A 17,516-nucleotide genomic window follows, 5' to 3' on the forward strand; every position below is an offset into this window, starting at 1 on the left:
AAGTAATAAACCTGAAAGACATTTCAAAAGAAAGAATGATGGTCTTAGGAGACAGAGTAGATGTTAGAGACTAAGGAGCAGAAAGCAAAAGAGACATTTTCTAAACATTGCCACCATATTTACTCTTTTGAAAAATACTTTTTTCATCTTATTTCCCTCTTTAGAAATCTTCAGTGAGATAAATCTAAAATGAGATTTATTTGAATAAAATAAAACTGACAGTTGACACCCAACCAATGTAGTTTCTCCTGTTTTTGTCTAAGTCAAATCTCATTATGACAAATGGCTTTGCAAGTAGATCTCTGCATTACCAAATACTTACAAGCCCGAGCCAGTGACCTACTTTAAGCAGTATCCAATTAACAATTCCAGTTCAGCAGATTAATTTGGATAGCATTTTAGGACTTGTAGAATTTAATCTGAAGTACATTTGTATAAAGAACTGTCAATGTCTAAGGGTTAGTTTAAACCCTATTTAGAAATCCTGTTTATTGTATATATATATTATTATTCTTTTATCTCATTATACAGTGTGCTTTCTGTATTTACCTTTTTATTATGCTCGCTGTTTGGCTGTAAAAAGGGAAGGCATTATGCCAAATATTCATGTTTGCAATTATAAATGCAGAGAAGCCAGAGTGTGTGTTTGTACAGGTGGGATGAAATAAACAAATGACAGTGAAAGCCAGTTTATCAAGATCATTGTTTGTTGCTTCTGGATTGGAAAATGAGTATAGAGATGGTGCTTTGGGTTTGTAAAATATCCAGTACTTGCCTTTTTTTTTTTAATTTTTAAAAGCTGTTTTTTATTGTTGTGCTTTATTCTTGTGTTATTTGATCCTATATGTGGGCGAGATTTTAAAGATGTGGGAATTACAGCTGGCTGTAAAAGAGTACCAAATATTTGTTTTGGAAAAAAAACTTTACTGAGGTATAATGTACATACCATAAAATTCAACCCATTTTAGTTATACAATTAAAACATTTTAGTAAATTCACACAGTTGCATAATTATCACAACCCAATTTTAGAACATTTCCACCAGCCCAAAGAGACCTGTTATGCCCATTTGCTGTTAATCCTTGTTTCTACTCCCATCCTCAGGCAACTACTAATTTACTTTCTGTATCTATAGATTTGCCTTTCTAACATTTCATCTAAATGGAGTCATGCAATATGTGGTCTTTGGTGGATGGCTTCTTTCACTGAATATATTTTTCAGGGTCACCTCTGTTGGAGTATGTATCAGTAGTTCGTTCCTTTTTATTGCGCTGTGGTTTTCCGCTAGGTGGATGTACCATAGTTTATCAGTTTACCAGCTGATGGACATTTGGATTGTTTCCACTTTTGGACTATTATGAATAATGCCATTATGAACATTCATATACACAAATGTTTGTTTTGACATTCCATAAATTATTAATAACCAAATGAGAAAATTTGGAAATTTCATGTCAAAATATTTTAACCTGAAAATAAAAATCTTATTTTAAACCTTATCAGATTTCATTTTTATATTATATTAATTCTTTATTATCCCTTAAAGCCATTTTCACACTTACAGTTCAACAATAATCCTGTTGTGTTTTTTTGTAAACATATTTATTTTTTTATTCATACATCATGTTTATTCATACATCATGTTTATTCTATTACAGTTTTCTCAGTTTTTACCCCTTGACCGCCCTCTACCCATCCAACCCCCACCCCCCGCTCCCACAGTCAATTCCCACTTTCTTGTCCATGGGTCATCCATACATGTTCTTTGTCTAGTCTCTTCCCCTTCTTTCCAATACAACATCATAGAGTAGAGATTCACACTTTAAAAAAATACTTTCATGGTCATTATCATTTGAGCCACCAAATAACCTTACAACAAGTTGATGGGACAAGTATTATTACTTGTTCCTCATTTGTTGCTACCAGAGGGAGTCTGCACTCATATTCTAAGGTAGTTGCTGTAGGAGTCTCATCAAGACTAAATGTGCCCTGACTTGAGTGGCTCAGTTGGTTGAGCTTTGTCTCACAAAGCAAAAGGTCACTGGGTAAATTCCCAGTCCGGGCGCATATGTGGGTGGGTTGCAGGCCTGTCCCTGGTTGGGGTGTGTGCAGGAGGCAACCAATTGATGTTTCTCTCACACATCAGTGTTTCTCACCTTTTCTTTCTCCCTTGCTTCCTCTTTCTCTAAAAATAAATCTTTTTTAAAAAAGACTATATGCTTCCAGTTTGTGGTATGCACACAGGATAGCACAATACCAAAGAACTACTGTTGTACATGATACAGATCCAAGTTTGTAACCTTTGTAGCTTATTCATTCCACATCTATCCATTGAGCATCTAATATCGTACATGCCAGACACTGTGTTAGAGGGGAACTGTGGGAACCCAGAGGAGAAGATATCTAATGTGTAGGGTTTGGGGGTGGGTAGGGATCAGATTATCAGTGTATTACTGATGATAATAATAATAGCTAATGCCTAGCTTACTCTCTCCCAGGCATGCTCCAGGCACTTTTCATATATTTTCTCATTTCATCTTCACAACAACCCAGGGAAGCAGGTAATATTTTCATCCTCTTTTATAGATGAGAAAGCTACAAAACTAAGGTTGCTAAGTGGACCAAGGTCACACTACCAGTAAATGGCAGGCCTGGAATTTAAACTAGGCAGTGTGCCTCTAATCTGTGTCTCCTGAAAAGGTCTCCCCCCGCAGGAGTTGACACCCAGGCTGTATCTTGAATGACAGTTTGTACTTTGTCTGGAAGAAGGATGACTAGGGTATGTCCTCATGGTTTCCTAAACAGAAATATCACAAGTAAAGGTAAAGAAGAGGGCACAAAGCTGAGCGTGAGCGTGGCAGACGGCTTTTGAAGAAAGGTAGATGGCAAGAGATGCGACTTGAAAGGCAGGGCTGGACAATGAAGGGCTGGAATACCATCTGAGGAATTTGGGTTCCATGATCTAATTTTTAAAGTTATAACAAAAATACCACTTTCCTCTTTGTATTATGATTTTCTTTTTCTTTCTTGGCTTTCATTATTTTCTTTTCTGTTTAATAAAGCATGTCACACGGCCAGAAAAGTTCCTAATATACAAATATAACACTTAATGAATTATTTAAAAATAACCTCCTCTGTGGTCAAGAAATAAGGCATCGCTGGTACTCAGAAGCCCCTTCTTAGTGACCTTTGCTAGTCATAGTCCTTCCCTCCCCTTTCTGCTTTTACTACCCATATACCTCTAAACATTATAGTTTGGCTGACTTTTTAACACAGAGCCACATGCTCTCTATGTAGTTTTGTGTCTGGTCCTTATGTTTGCAAGATCCATTTGTGGTGTTGTGTGTGGCTGCTGTTTCTTCATTTTCATTACTGTATGGTATTCCATTTTATGAATATGCCAGAATGTATTTATCTGTTCTACTATGAGAATATTTGGGTTATTCCCAGTTAGGAGCAACTATGAACAATGCTACTCTGAATATTTTTATATATGTCTTTTGATGCACATGTGCATGAATTCTGTTGCATATATACTTGGGAGTGGAATTGCTGGATCATGAAATATGTCTGTCTTTAACTTTAGAACAATAATGCCAAACTGCATTCCAAAGTGGGTATAACAATTTACATTCACACAAGTAGCATATGAGAGATCCTATTGTCCCATAGCCTCGACAACACTTGTTATTATCAGACTTCAAAATTTGTAGCCATTCTGGTATATAATGGTATATCATTATGATTTTTTTTGTGGTATTTTTTATTATGGTTTTCTTTTATATTTTTCTCACTTACTATTGAGGCTAGACAGCTTTTTGTATGTTTATTGGCTATTTAAGTAATGTAGTTTTCTCTTTATTTGTTTGGTGATCTGCCTCATCTAACCTTTTGCTCATTTTCCTATTGAGTTACCTGCCTTTTTTTAAAAAAAAACTTATTAGAATTCCTTATTATTTTGAATATGAGTCCTTGACTGGTTTTACATGGCCTGCTTTTTCATTTTCTTGAGGATGTGTTTTGATGAACAAAAATTCTGAATTTTTGTGCAGTCATATTTATCTGTTTTTTGATAATAGGCGCTTTTTGTATCCTGTATAAGTGATCTTTCCCAACCTTTGGGCTATGGAAACATTATCTGATATTATCTTCTAAAAGCTTCATTATTTATCTTTTACATTTGTGTGTATAGTTCACCTGAAATTGATTTTTGTGTAATTCTTAATTAACTTCTTAGTGATCCTCTTCCTTCAGCTTTTTAAAATATTTTGTCCAGGTTTTCTGGCTGTCCTTAGCATTGGTCGGTCTAAATTACATACAGGGTCCGGCACAAGTAACACTCCTTTCTTTTTATTATAAAACCTTTTATTACAAAATCATTAGCATGTAATTCTGTAACAACAATATCACACTCAAGCACACCATATGACATTTTAGGTGAAATGTTCGAATTAAAACTATACATTATTACACCCATACTATTACCCTACCAACCCCACTCAAGCAGGCCTTCCTTCTGCCAGACCCTGTAGTTCACCACTTGCAGAGTTTTAGTTTCACTTTGGCTTCAAAATGATCTGTTCTGTAAAGAGACATTAACAAATATGTTTACTATAAAAATAAAATTTAAAAGACTTAAAAAAATAGATTCATAGTTTTCCCTATTCTATTTTTTTATTTAAGATATCAAAAAAGAAGCTTGTTTCATCTGTGTTTCTCTCAGCTGTAAAACACTGTTAGACAACTTATAGCTGGCTACATAAAATGAACAATTATACTGGCTTCCGGATAACTTCAGAACATTAATGACAGTAAAATTTTAATTTAAAAAGGACCCACTATTGAACATTGACTTTGATGAGAAAAACAGTTTAACCATGGTTAGCTACCTCTCTTTCTCTGTATATCCATATATTTAAACCTCTTTTTTGGCCAGAGATGGACTGTATGCAAACCCCATCCAGAATGCTTTTAGTTTCTGCCACAAAATATGAAGAATATGTTTTCAGTTTATGGCAACTAGATCCATGACATATGATGCTCCAGGAACTGTTTTTACAGTGCACAAGATGCATGCGAACAGAGTAGCAAACTAACATGATTATTGGCAAGGAAAAACTGGCTACGTGGCTGATGTTAAATTAGCTTTTTAAGACAGCCAGATCAAGAAGTGTCTGAAGAATGTGAGACTGTAGCTGTGAGATGGCTTTTCAGTCAGTAAACACAGACTCTGGAAGCCATGGCAAGGCAGTTTCTTGCGAGCCATTTACAGCTTCGAAGAGGAGAGCCCAGTGTAGGCGCCAGAGAGGAAAACCTGACGTGGCCTCCAGAGAATGTTGCCAGGGGAAGTACACACCACGTGGTGAGGGAGAGGCTCCTTGTCCCGCTGTCACCAGAACCCCACCTTGCCCTACCATTTCTGTTGCTGAGGTTCACGATGGAGGCCAGCTTGGTTGTAGCCAAGCTATTAGGAGTAAAAGTGTACATAGAAGTCACAGCTTTCAAGCCACACATTTCCTTCCTGCCTAACCCTTGCTTATACTGCCTTCTCTCTTAAAAATAATTAGCCAAAATGTGGTCCACGGATCCCTCCCCAGGCCCATCCAGACCCTTTCAGGGGGATTTGTGAGGTCACAACGACTCTATTAATACTAAGATGATATATGCCTTTTAAACTCATTCTCATGATTGTGGAGTTTTCCAGATGCTACTTGACATGTGAGACTGCAAAAAATTAAGTGCAAAAGCAGAAATTAGGATACAGTTCTTGTCTCTTAAGCCAGATATTAAAGATATTTGCAAAAACGTAAAACAGTGGCACAGTCCTCAAATTTTTATCCTTTAGAATATTTTTAATTTAAAAATGTTTATTAGTATTTTTAAATGAATACTTATGAATAAATATTTTAAATTTTTACTGTTATATACTGCTTAAATTATATTGTTATAACTTATACTTTTTAATACAGTAAATATTGACTGTTATAGTTTGAATAAACAAAAGCTCTTTGGGGTCCTTAATAATTTTTAATAATCTAAAGAGATCTCTCGAGACTAAAAAGTTTGAGAATCACTGCTTTAAATTCTTCCAAGTCCAGCCGAAATCTCAGTTTCTCTCTTAGGTCTGTATAGACTGTCTAGCCCACTGTTTTCATTGCATTCCCCAAACTTTTGCCCCACACAGCTTAATGCTTAGATTTTGTGGAATTGCTTAATATGCTGGTTTTCTTTTCCTCATCAACAGTGTAAGACCTCTGAGGATGCGGATATCTTAAATGCGAGGTTTTTGAGACATCCATGATATATATTGTTGAGCACAGCATAAACAGTTGGCAATGGTTATACATATTATTATTGTCTTCAATACAATATTAAAATTTTCCAAAACTCACCAGTTATTGAAGAACCAATATGCATTTAAAATTTTTTGAACACTGCCTTGACTCTTGTGGCTCAGTTGGCTGAGCATCATCCTACAAACCGAAAGGTTGCAAGTTCAGTTCCTGGTCAGGACATATGCCTGGTTTGCAGGTTTGGTCCCTGGTCAAGGTGCGTATGAGAGGCAACCGATCAATGTTTCTGTCCCTCTATTTCTCCCTGCCTCCCCCTCTCTCTAAAAATAAATAAATAAAATCTTTAAAATACAAATAGCTATCTGATTAAAATGCTACATAAAAATTATATACAGTATGGAAAAAGAACAGTTTTTTTTATCGTAGATTGTCGTCAATAAATTGGCTGCAAAAGCTGAGTATCAGTAAAATCTGTTTTAATTTTTATGTGACCAACACTTGCAGTAAAGCCTGGCCATAGGCCCTTGCTTTGAAAACAGAGTCATAGTGCTGGGCGCTTAGTAAGCATTCAGTAAAGCTGGTTGAGTTGAATCTGCTGTTTCAGGAGCCGCCTCTGCTGTTCTTGTATCAGGCAACTGTTAATTCCCTGCCCTCCCCACCCCCACCTTCAAGTGACTTGGCAGTTGTGTTTAGGTCTTCAGAGGTAGCCTTACTTTCTGAAGCCCTTTCTGTTAAAGAGTTGACAAGTTGTCTTAGACTAAGCTAGAGGGCCTTAGTTAGCCGACCAAACTGGATTAGTAGCTGAAGGTGAGGCACATGCCTTTTTCTTCATCCCTACTTCAGAGTCAGTTTGTTTTTCTTAGGCAGCACTCCCTGACTTACAAGATGTAAGAGTGAATTTAACATCTTTATGCCAGGGTCTTGCTATTAATCCAGAAATTTCTTTCGCAGCTTCTCCCTGGAAGTCCAAGGGTCCCATGCAAGTAGCACACTGCCCTGGGACCCTAGCATTACTTTACCATAATATTCCTAGAACAAGATACCTGGCAGGTGGCTCACTCACTGAATGAATGAATGAATGAATGAATGGTTATAAGTTGTAAGCAGCATCCTTATGGGAGTAAACTAAGAACGTTATATTGAGTTGACTTTATTTTTTTCCCCTCAAATGACTGTTTATTCTGTAAGAGTTTATCAGGGTGTCCTTTGTATTAGTCCTTTTTTAAATGATGGTGATAACAGTGATAAATCAGACTTAGATCTTGTCTTCAGGAAGCTTATAACCCAGTAGTATAAACAACATACAGAAGCCTAGTAGAAATATATACCTAGTATAGTTGCTAACTCAGAGGAAGGACCCATCCACACCACCTTTAGCAAGGGAGAGGAATCAAGAAAGACTTCATAGAAAAGGTTTTCCTATTTCCCTGTGAGTGGGAAGGCAGTCCAAGTGGAAACAGCATATACAAAGTCACAGGCACATGAAACCAGGTGGTATTTAAAGCAATGTGGTTATGTGAGATGAGGCGGAGAGATGAACAGGAACCAGGCCTTGTATATCAGGCATTGAGATTGGGCTTTATCTTGAAACTGGATGAGAGACATTGCAGAGGGAATGTGGGTTTGTACTTTATAAACGTAATTCTAATGGCAGTGGAGGTAGGGTGGGTCTTAAGGGAAGGAAAACCAATATGAAAAAACGGAATAAATCTGGTGAGAAACTATACCAGAACTAAGGCAGTGGCAGGGAAAGAATGAACATAGTGAAATATTTATGTTTGTTGAAGGAAAGTTGCTGATGGTCCCAGATTTTTTTCTTTGAGTGGGATGGCAGTCTTTCCGTGAGGCAGAAGGAGGACCCAGTTTGGAGGAGGATTGTTTCAATTTTAGTTGTTCTGTGTCTTAGGGACCCATGGGACATGAGGTGGAGACGTTAGATAGTTGTATAGATGGCTTTGATGATTATAAGATGGCACTGGGGAGGGGGTTGGAGGTCATCAAGAAACAGGTAGTAGTCACATCTGTGGGAGAGGATAAGGACATGTTGTATATATAGTAAAAAGAGGAAGGGAAGGATGATCTCCAAAGAAACATACCAGTAATCAAAGGACAAACAGAGAAAGACTATCCAGCGAAAGAGACTGGTAAAAATTGGTTTAAGAGGCAGCAAAAGTGATGAATTTGGCCCCTTCTGTGGGGTAAAGGGACTAAACATGTTCCCTGTCAGTTTAGACATCAGAACTAGGCTCAGTCCTTGACGCCAGGAGTTGAGTCTGGTTCTTTTGCCACAACCCCTGTCCCTCCAACCCCTATATTACAGAAGCAGCAACTCCTTGCCCAGCACCACCCTGCCCATGAGGGGAATCTGAAAATCAGCAGTATGGACTAAGGCCTTGGGCTAGTTGAAAACCCAGGCAAGCAGGAAGACCCAGCCACAGGAACTCAGGTGTAGTGCCCCCGGTGCAGTGGCTGGATTTGCGTTCCTTAATATCCAGATAGGAAAGGAGATCCCAAATGACAGTTTCAAATCATTCTGATTTTTAAATGCCAAAGTTAAAACAAAAACAATTGAATAACATCCATTGTATTTGGCAAATGGGAATGATAGGGAAAGAAATCAAATTGCAATAATTAATAAGAATGAGAATAAGCTCATTGAGACCACAAATAAAAGCTTTTTTAAAAAAAGCTTGACTAGGAGAGGAAAGAGATGAGGGAGGACAAAGAAGCTCAAATCGGCTACAGGATTAAAGGGGCTATTTGTAAGAATGGGAAGGCTTGCACATTTTTACAGAATTTCGAAAGGGCCAAACTGAAGTAGAAGTGACCTGAAACTGCAAAGGCCTTGGAACAGTAGTAACCCTGGTGTATTTGTGTGTTAACCCATTTGCCTGTGGCGGTGCTCCCTGGGTGTTTGTCATTATTAGTTGTGTTAGTAGGCTGCTCCTTGCCCACCTGGTCTGGGTGTCTGCGTAGAGAGCTGGATTCGTGGTATCCTCCTGGTCCATGCTCCCCTCCTGGGAAGAGCTTCCCAGCCTCCTTGCTGGTGTGTGCTCCTCCCTCCCATCTACTGCTTCACTTAGGACATCTTTTCCTAACATCGTACTTAAAGTTAGGCCAGTTGCCAATGACATAGCAGTCAGGGTTTTCAGTGTTATTTGTGAGTCAAGTAAAAGTTTATAGTATATTCTTCATAGTCTGCACCCCAAGAGTTATGCTGGTTATTAATCAGAAAAACTGGTGAATCCTGGGAAAACCTGTGTCAAGGGAGAGAAGACAGCCTTATCCATAGTGCTTGAATTTTTTGAAATGAGAATTAAAACTAAAATAAAAGAATCATGCTAAATAATCAAGTTTGAAAATCAAACCCTACCATATCAGAGGTAATATTAGTAAATATAGTTTATTTAATATGTATTTCTTTTAATCTGCCATATTCCTTAGGAAAGATTCAGTTCTAATTACCTTCTGTGAGTTTAGTTAGGTGCTTGGCTGTGGAGGACCTCTTGAGATCCACTTGCAGATTGGCAGATCCCAGGGGTTGATTTAATCCAAGATTCACTGAACCTTCTCTACCCCTGTGCAAATTCCAAAGCCAACCTGGTTACTCTGCAAGAGAGGAGAGAAAACTGGAGTGGTTCACCAAGTTTACTGTTGCGGCTGTACAGGATCAGATAGTCGGATTACAGTGTATAGTTCTGAACGTTTCAAAATGATGTTTTGAAGGAATTTGCTATTACTCATACCTTAGAAGGAAAATAGTACTGTAGATAACTTCAACTAGATAATTTCAAATGTTGATTTTAGAATTAAATTTTATGTTTATCTTAAGTATGAGTACATCTGATATAGAGGTACACAGCCCTGCAGAGAAAGTAATGAAGCTGGTTTCCAGAGTACTTGGAAAATTGCCCAGTTTCCCTTGCTTGCCTCTCCTCTGCTCTAACTCCTTTTCTCTTACTGAACATCAGTGTCTGGGGCCAGCTGCCAAACAGGCAAAGGACTGAGCTGGCCACTGTGTCCTAAGCTTGTCTGTTAGCAAGATATGTAATAATGAGCTACCTTATGAAGCTGCTACAGAGTTTAAACTACTCATAAGTCCAGAGAAGCAGTCTTATTTAGTTTGGGCGCAAACCAGTCAGAATAGAGAACTGAAATTTAGTCGGGGTTGTTATCTTGATAGTCTGTGGCTGCAAGAAAAATTAAAGAATCCAGTCTGTCTCTGAGGTGCTGAGGGTCACACATAACCGCATAGCCTGCATTCTCTGTGAGGACCAGACCCATCTTGGAAGTTGCAGCCAGCTTCTTCTACTTTCCCCCATTTAATGGGGAAACATCTATTTTGAAGTATTGAGTTATAGAGATCGTGTCGGGATTCAGTTCAGCTTATGTTTATTAAACTCTTACCCAGTACCAAATTCAAAAATCTGTAAGACATAGATCATTCTTACTGTCAAGGAGCTCCTGTTGAGAGAAGGAAACAGACCCATGGATATTACCAATATTATATGGTATACCTCAGAGGAGGAACACAGTGCAGCCAAGGAGGGTACAGAAAAGTTCAGGAGTCAGCACCTGAGGCAGGTCTCAAAAGAGGAATAGGAGGGAATTAGGGAAAGGGCCCTTAGAAACATTAGTGCACGTATTGTGGGCAAGGAAGCCCTGTGCAATCCATGTGGACAGAGTGTGAAGCGATGGTGCACCTGAGAAAGATCTTCAATTCACCCCGAAGGTAATGGGGCAGGTCTTGAGGGAAATTCTTGAGTGAATTTTGGCACTGACATACTCAGAGGTCAAATGTGCTTTTTAGAAGATTGCTGGGACAGCGGTGTTCGTAGTAGGAAGGTGGAGATAATAAAGTCTTACTAATACTCGTTACAACACAGTTCCATCTGAGATTGATTTATTCTAACACTGTTAAAAAATAAGCTAATGTAGAGGTGATGACAGATAGGGGGCAGCAGGGTGTTTGCAAGTTTCACTAAAGTACCACCTCAAACATCATGACATAATGTGGGACTAAAGCTATAATTTACAGTCTGTAGCCATGGGGAATGGAATGCACTTTCTTGGACAGAAACATTGATTGTGAAACTAAGGAGCCAGCCTCCAAATAGTGACAGGCTTCCTGACACTGTGTGGATGCTAATCACAAATAAGTTTCTGCCAGGCTTGTCTGGCATTGTTTTGCCCACCTTCTCTCTCTCTCTCTCTCTCTCTCTCTCTCTCTCTCTCTCTCTCTCTCCCCCTCTCACACGCGCGCACACACACACACACACACACACACACACACATCCAGCCTTGAAAAGAATACCTTCTGACATTTGTTTTTGCCATCGTAAAATGAAGGGATTGGCTTGGGATCTCTAAATGTCTATTAATAAATGGCTGTCATTTTATATATTTGTATATTTACAGGTATATAAATATGTATTTCATATATATTAAGAGACATTCCATATTGAAATAAACATTTCACTACATTTATTGGCAACTTGCTGTGATCTGATTTGGTTTTGAAGAGGCCGTTGCACCCATTATTTGGGAATGGATTAGTGAGGAGCAAGAATAGGCTGCGGGAGGCCACCTGAGAGGACTTTCAATTGAGAAATGATGATGGCAATGAAAATGAAGAATTGTGGGTGGATCTGAGATACGTATTGTGAAAGCAGAATGGACAGGACTTGCTGATGTGCTATGAGAGGGCTGAGGTAAAGTGAGAAATTTAGGATGAATCTGAGGTTCTGACCAGCAGCTCAGAATGCTTGCGGAGGATGGTGCCCTTGATTGAGGTAATGAAGACGGAGAATGAGGTCTGGGTGGGGAATGAGGAGGGCAGTTTGGGACATGTTGAAGGTAAGGAAATTAGGAGATATCCTCATGTCACATGGAGAAGTTGAAAAGACAATTTGGCATTTTTGTGGTAGAACAAAAAAGATAAAATAAATAATGTAAGTATAATATAGGTTTTATTGTTTTTTCAGGAAGTATTTCAGTTCACATTCGTAATAACTAATTGCCTTTATTGAACATGTGGTTCGTGCTGCCCTGTGCTAAGTGTTTTATGCATATTTTATTTAAACTTCCAAAGAACCCTCTGAGGAAGATGCGGGTATTGTTCCCAGTGCTGAATGAAGAAGCGGAGGTTTGAGAGGTTAGGCCATTAGCCAGAGATGCAATAGTTTGGAGACGTAGGAGCCAGGATTGGTGCTAGGCTGCCTCAATTCTGAACTTGTACTCTGCCACTTGCCATGGTGTCTTGCTATGAATGTGTGGCTCATTGTGATTTTTTTCTCTCTTCAGGGTTTTGGTTTTTGCACTGAATGTAGTCTAGATTCATCTTCACGGGCGTGTGTTGCCCCAGGGTACTGTCAAAGGTAAGTTTTTAAAATTTATATCCACCCTGTATTGACAATAAAATAGGAGAGTGTTTATCTTAAAAAGAAGAAAAGTACGTTTTGACGTCATTGCTGCTTTCAGAGTTTTACAGAAGGGTATTTAAAGTGTTCATCACATCAGCCCTTTACATTTCTGCGCCTGTAGGTCCCTTTAAAAAGCACTTGTATTTAGATTGATACTGACATTTGGTGCCTCATCCTTTTGTAAAGCTGGAATTTGTTATTAGGATTTGCCATCCCACAGTGTTCTGTGAGTGTATTCTAGCTTCTCTGCCCCAGTCTCTCCCTGCTGCAGTCCGTAATCTGCATTGCTGCCAGAGGCGGCTTTCTAAGTGAGAGGTTTGCTCATGGTTCCCCTTTGCTTAAACAGCTCTCATGGCTCCCTGTTGCTACAGATGTCATGCTATAAACCCCTTCAAAACTTAATTGCGATAGACATTTCTGGCTTCTTTTTTACTGAACCCCTATCTGCAAGCCTGTTTCTGTTTCCCAGATACTTAATTCTTTTTCACAGCTTTGTGCCTTGGTTGATACTTTTGCTTTGCTTGGAGTTTGGAAGAGTGGAGAAGAATGTGACTAGCCACTCTTCCTTCTCGTGTCTTTCTTATTGTCTCCTTCTCCTAGACTTCCTTGCAGAATTTCTTTTTCATCTGTCCTAGGAGCACCTGTTATTATTATAGTAACAAAGCATTTGTTGTTTTACATTAGAGTTATTAATTTCTATTATATCTCCTTTACTAGTGTATAAACCCTTTGAGACTTCTTGGAAAGGAATTATTTTTTAAGTGCCTACTGGCTGCTCCTAGATTTAATTTAATACTTATAATACCTCTTCCTGACCAGTTTTATGGATGAAAATAATGAAGATTAAAAAGTTAAGTAATTTGCACAAGATTACACAGCTAGTAAATGTCAAAGAATAATGATTTTGCTCCTTCAAAACCAGTGCTTATTGTACTACACTGCATTAGCCCAGCACCATCTGGCATATGATTGGGACCCAGTAAATGTTTATTGAATCAATATCTATTGCAGTTTAAGTGAAAAGAACTTTAGTTGATTAATTCAATCATTTTTACATAGAAATTTATTGAATCCCCATAAAATACAGGTACACAGTTTTAAGTAAACTGTAAATATAGAGATTAATGAGATAGAGTGACTGGTATCAAAGGGTTGACAGTCTAATAGAAAAGGCATCTGTGCAAGCAAATACATCCAGTAAAGTTACAGATCCTATAACAGGATTCAAACAAAATCTGCTGGGGACACTGAGGAGGAAATCATCAGCTCTGCCTAGAGATGGATCAGGAAATACTTTCTAAAAGCTGCATCTTAATGAGGGGTATTAAAGGAGGGAAAGGCAGAGAGACTAATAGGAACCAAAACATGGAAACCTGAAACAACCAGGCATATTTGTGAAGCGATAAGTAGTTCATATGGTTGGAACAGAAGGAACAAAGAGGCCTGGCCAATGACACTGGAGAGACAGATGAGGGCTGGATCCTGGAGGACTCTGAAAATATCAATGTATTTGCCAACCTTTAGAGGAGACCTAGCACATACGCTGTGTGACATTACTCATATCTGGTGGTTAACATTTGTTGAGTCCTGTCCTGTGTGTGCTGGAGCACTGTGCCAGGTCACAACTATCTGTCACTTACTGTGCATGGCAAACTGATGACAGCTCTGAGGTGAAATGATGTGCTGAAGCAGAAATGAAATGCTTTTGTTGTCACGTCATCTTTGACAGCTTTACTGCCACTTGTTCACCCCTCTAGTTAACTTTCACATAAGTGGACTTTGCCTTGACTTTTTCGTCACTCTATTAGCACTGATACACTGGACCCTATGTCACTCCCCAAGTGGAACCCCTAGCTTAACCATATACTTCTGCATTGCCTGATTCTCTTTCCCTTTTGTCAAAAGCACAGTAAAGCTGACCTAGAACCTTAGAAACAACTGTAAGCTATGCCTTCAAACAAGAATGTCATCAAGACAATATTTTTAAGAGTAATTCCAAAACAAAAGAATGAGAGTAAATTAAGTAAAGGACAAATTAAAAAATAGGTATTGATATGACATATCCATATGGAGGGAAGCATCAAGAATGGGAAGAAGTTTCCCTCCTCCAACACTCTCCAGCTTTTGTCCCTTCAGCAGTGACTGTCAGTCAGCTGCGGTGCGCCTGTCCCCCTGGAGCAGAGGTGATCTCCTGACCGTCCTACTCCCACTTTCATGATGTCCGCCCTCCGCTGCCAACCACTATTCTCCGCAGTCTCCTCTTGGGACCATTAATAGACTTTGTCCCCAGGAGATTCTAAAATGAATCAGAACAGTATACAAATTATATGAACTCCAAGACTAAACAAAATCATTTTGACACTGTCCCCACAACCACCAAATTCAGAAAGGAAGCCTAGCCCTGGCTGGTGTAGCTCAGTGGGTTGGGCTTCGTCCCACAGACCAAAAGGTCACCACTTCGACTCCTGGTCAGAGTACATGCCTGGGTTTTGGGCCTGGTCCCTAGTTGGGGGCATGTGAGAGGCAACCAATTGATGTTTCACTCATGATGTTTCTCTCCCTCTCTGAAAATCAATAAATAAAATCTTTATAGAAAGAAAGAAAGTAAGCCTGCCTCTAGCCCAAGAGTGGTATTTCTGATAAAGTTATGTTCTCTGAATTCAGCACTCAGTCTTGTCGAAGATTATAGCCGAGATGTATTAGTGTCTGCGGGAGGGAAGGTGGATGAGGCCCTCTCAGTTTGAGCCTCACCAAGATACCCACTTAGTCCATGCCAGTGTCCAGAATCCATGACTTGGACACTGCCACCCAATTTGGAACAATCTGTCAGCAGGAGGTTAAATTTGGAACTGTGCCTTTATCACATCTGCAAAAAACTCAACCAGTGCACCTTGTCTTCTCTTTGAAAGATTACTGTTTGAAATATCAACTCTTCTTTTCAGAATTTCGAGTTTTATAGTGGCAGCCCCAGTTACCAAGTTTCCTCCTTTCCTCTGTAAGTTTCCTCCCTGCCTGCCTCTATTCTTCCCACACCCCCCCCCCCCCGCCCTTCTCTCCTTCCTTCCCTCTATGAAATACAGTGAGGAACCTCTTAATTTCCATTTGCCCTTTGAATTGCCTGTGCAAGCCTAGCACAAACAGTTTAAACATAGAAGTTCATTGGTTTTGTAGCCCACATTCCTTGCAGCTTACATACATTGAACAGTTGTTCTCACTAATATCTAAAAGGCATGTACGAGGATAGTCTTTTTTCCTAAAGCCCAGTCTTTTCTGCAGCTATGCCTGCTTAGGAAAAGCTGTGTCTGCATAATTCAAGGTCAGGCAGCACTCTTCTGTCCTCTGAAGCCACCCAGGCCTGCTAATGCCCTGCTCCCTTTGCTGAGGGCAGCACAGCTGGCATTTGCTTGCGAGGCCAGACTCGCCCGTGTATGCTGAGACCACTTGCACAGCTGACGGCTTTCAGCACCACCACCACGGACGACTGCGGCTTGCCTCTTGGCAATGCCCTGCAAACCTGTGCTAAGGTGTCTGTGCCCGTGCATGCAGCCTTTCTCTATGAAAACAGTCACTACCTGAAGACAAAGTTGCCCTAACTACTGTCACCTCTAAGTTCAACAGTGTGACCTGTGATTTATAAACCTCTAATTTGGCCTCAATAGTTAAAAGCTAGTGTACTACTATAAGTACTCATGTGGCCTAATGTAAACCTCTTCAAGGTCAAAACACTTCGTTTTCCCCCTCAAAAAAGAAAAAACCAAAGCCCTAATTCCTGGCCCCAACAGAAGCCTCAGAAATTCCACAGGTATGTTACTCCCCAGATGGGACTCTGGACTCATGCAGTAGGTCTTAAGGTCTGTGAGAGATCCAGATAAGCAGCACTCTTTTTCCCTTGGTTGACTTCTATACCGATTGAGAAATAAGGTAAAAGAGACATTTGGGGAACCAAAATATCATATCTACTATGAATAAAGCTAAATTGGAGAATGCAACTTAACACCTACAGGCAAGTGAACTCCTTAACACTGAACCTCAGAATTCATCAGACTTACCTAGTCTCAGGTGATTGTGAGGGGCCTGTATTGATAGGGACAGGAGCAGAGGAGAATGTGTGCTCCCTGGAGACAGCTGGCTTCCAAAAGGAAGAGAGAGCTCCCATATCTCGTTTCTCCTTCTGAACTCACCTTTCAGATAAGATCCTGTACCTCCTCTGGGAGTGTGTGTGGAAATGGAGAGGAGCCAGGAGTGAAGCTTGGGAGAGGGGAGAAGCATTCCTTCTTCCCCAGGATATTCAAATGGAAATGGCACAGAGATAATTGGGGTGCCTTTCTTGGTCAGCTATGTCTATAATGCATCATCTACGAAATACAATCTCTGTTTCAGTAAAGTAGAATGAGAACTTAAAGGCATTTGTGAAGCAATTTACATACCAAATCTTTCTAGATATGTTAATTGAGTTTTTCCAGTGCTATCAATTTAATTTTCATAGAGCAATTATGTTTTTGCACAATTGTCATAAACAGGTAAGGGTGAAAACCAATTAGAGAAAGCCTGTTTCACTTGCTCTGTGCATCAGTCATGTCTTACAAAGGGAATGGGTGACTGGGGATTGACTGAGAGAGCTTCCACTATACTGATTTTAAATTTTACATCAGACAAATACACATTAGTTCCCAAAAAAATCTCATTAGGTTATCACAGTAGATATTTTGATACCCCTTTTCAGCCCAGCTGCTGAGGAAACATTCCCAGAACTGCCTTCTTGGCCTCAGGTCTTACGGCTGGTTAGTGAGAAGCCTGGACC

At 39.5% G+C, this 17,516-nt stretch overlaps 1 protein-coding gene across 3 annotated transcripts in view; it reads left to right on the forward strand.

The window, feature by feature from the left end:
* TNRC6B (trinucleotide repeat containing adaptor 6B) overlaps positions 1-17,516 on the forward strand; it is a 234,991-nt gene that overhangs the window by 40,120 nt on the left and 177,355 nt on the right. For all 3 annotated transcript variants that reach the window (XM_054582413.1, XM_054582412.1, XM_054582416.1), the window contains exon 2: positions 12,597-12,670. The gene's annotated coding sequence lies outside the window, so the exon portion shown is untranslated. The remainder of the gene's footprint in view (positions 1-12,596; positions 12,671-17,516) is intronic.

This window comes from Pteronotus mesoamericanus, unplaced genomic scaffold (assembly GCF_021234165.1).
Source record: "Pteronotus mesoamericanus isolate MK-2021 breed Mesoamerican mustached bat unplaced genomic scaffold, CSHL_Meso_final contig_702, whole genome shotgun sequence".
NCBI classification, from domain to species: domain Eukaryota; kingdom Metazoa; phylum Chordata; class Mammalia; order Chiroptera; family Mormoopidae; genus Pteronotus; species Pteronotus mesoamericanus.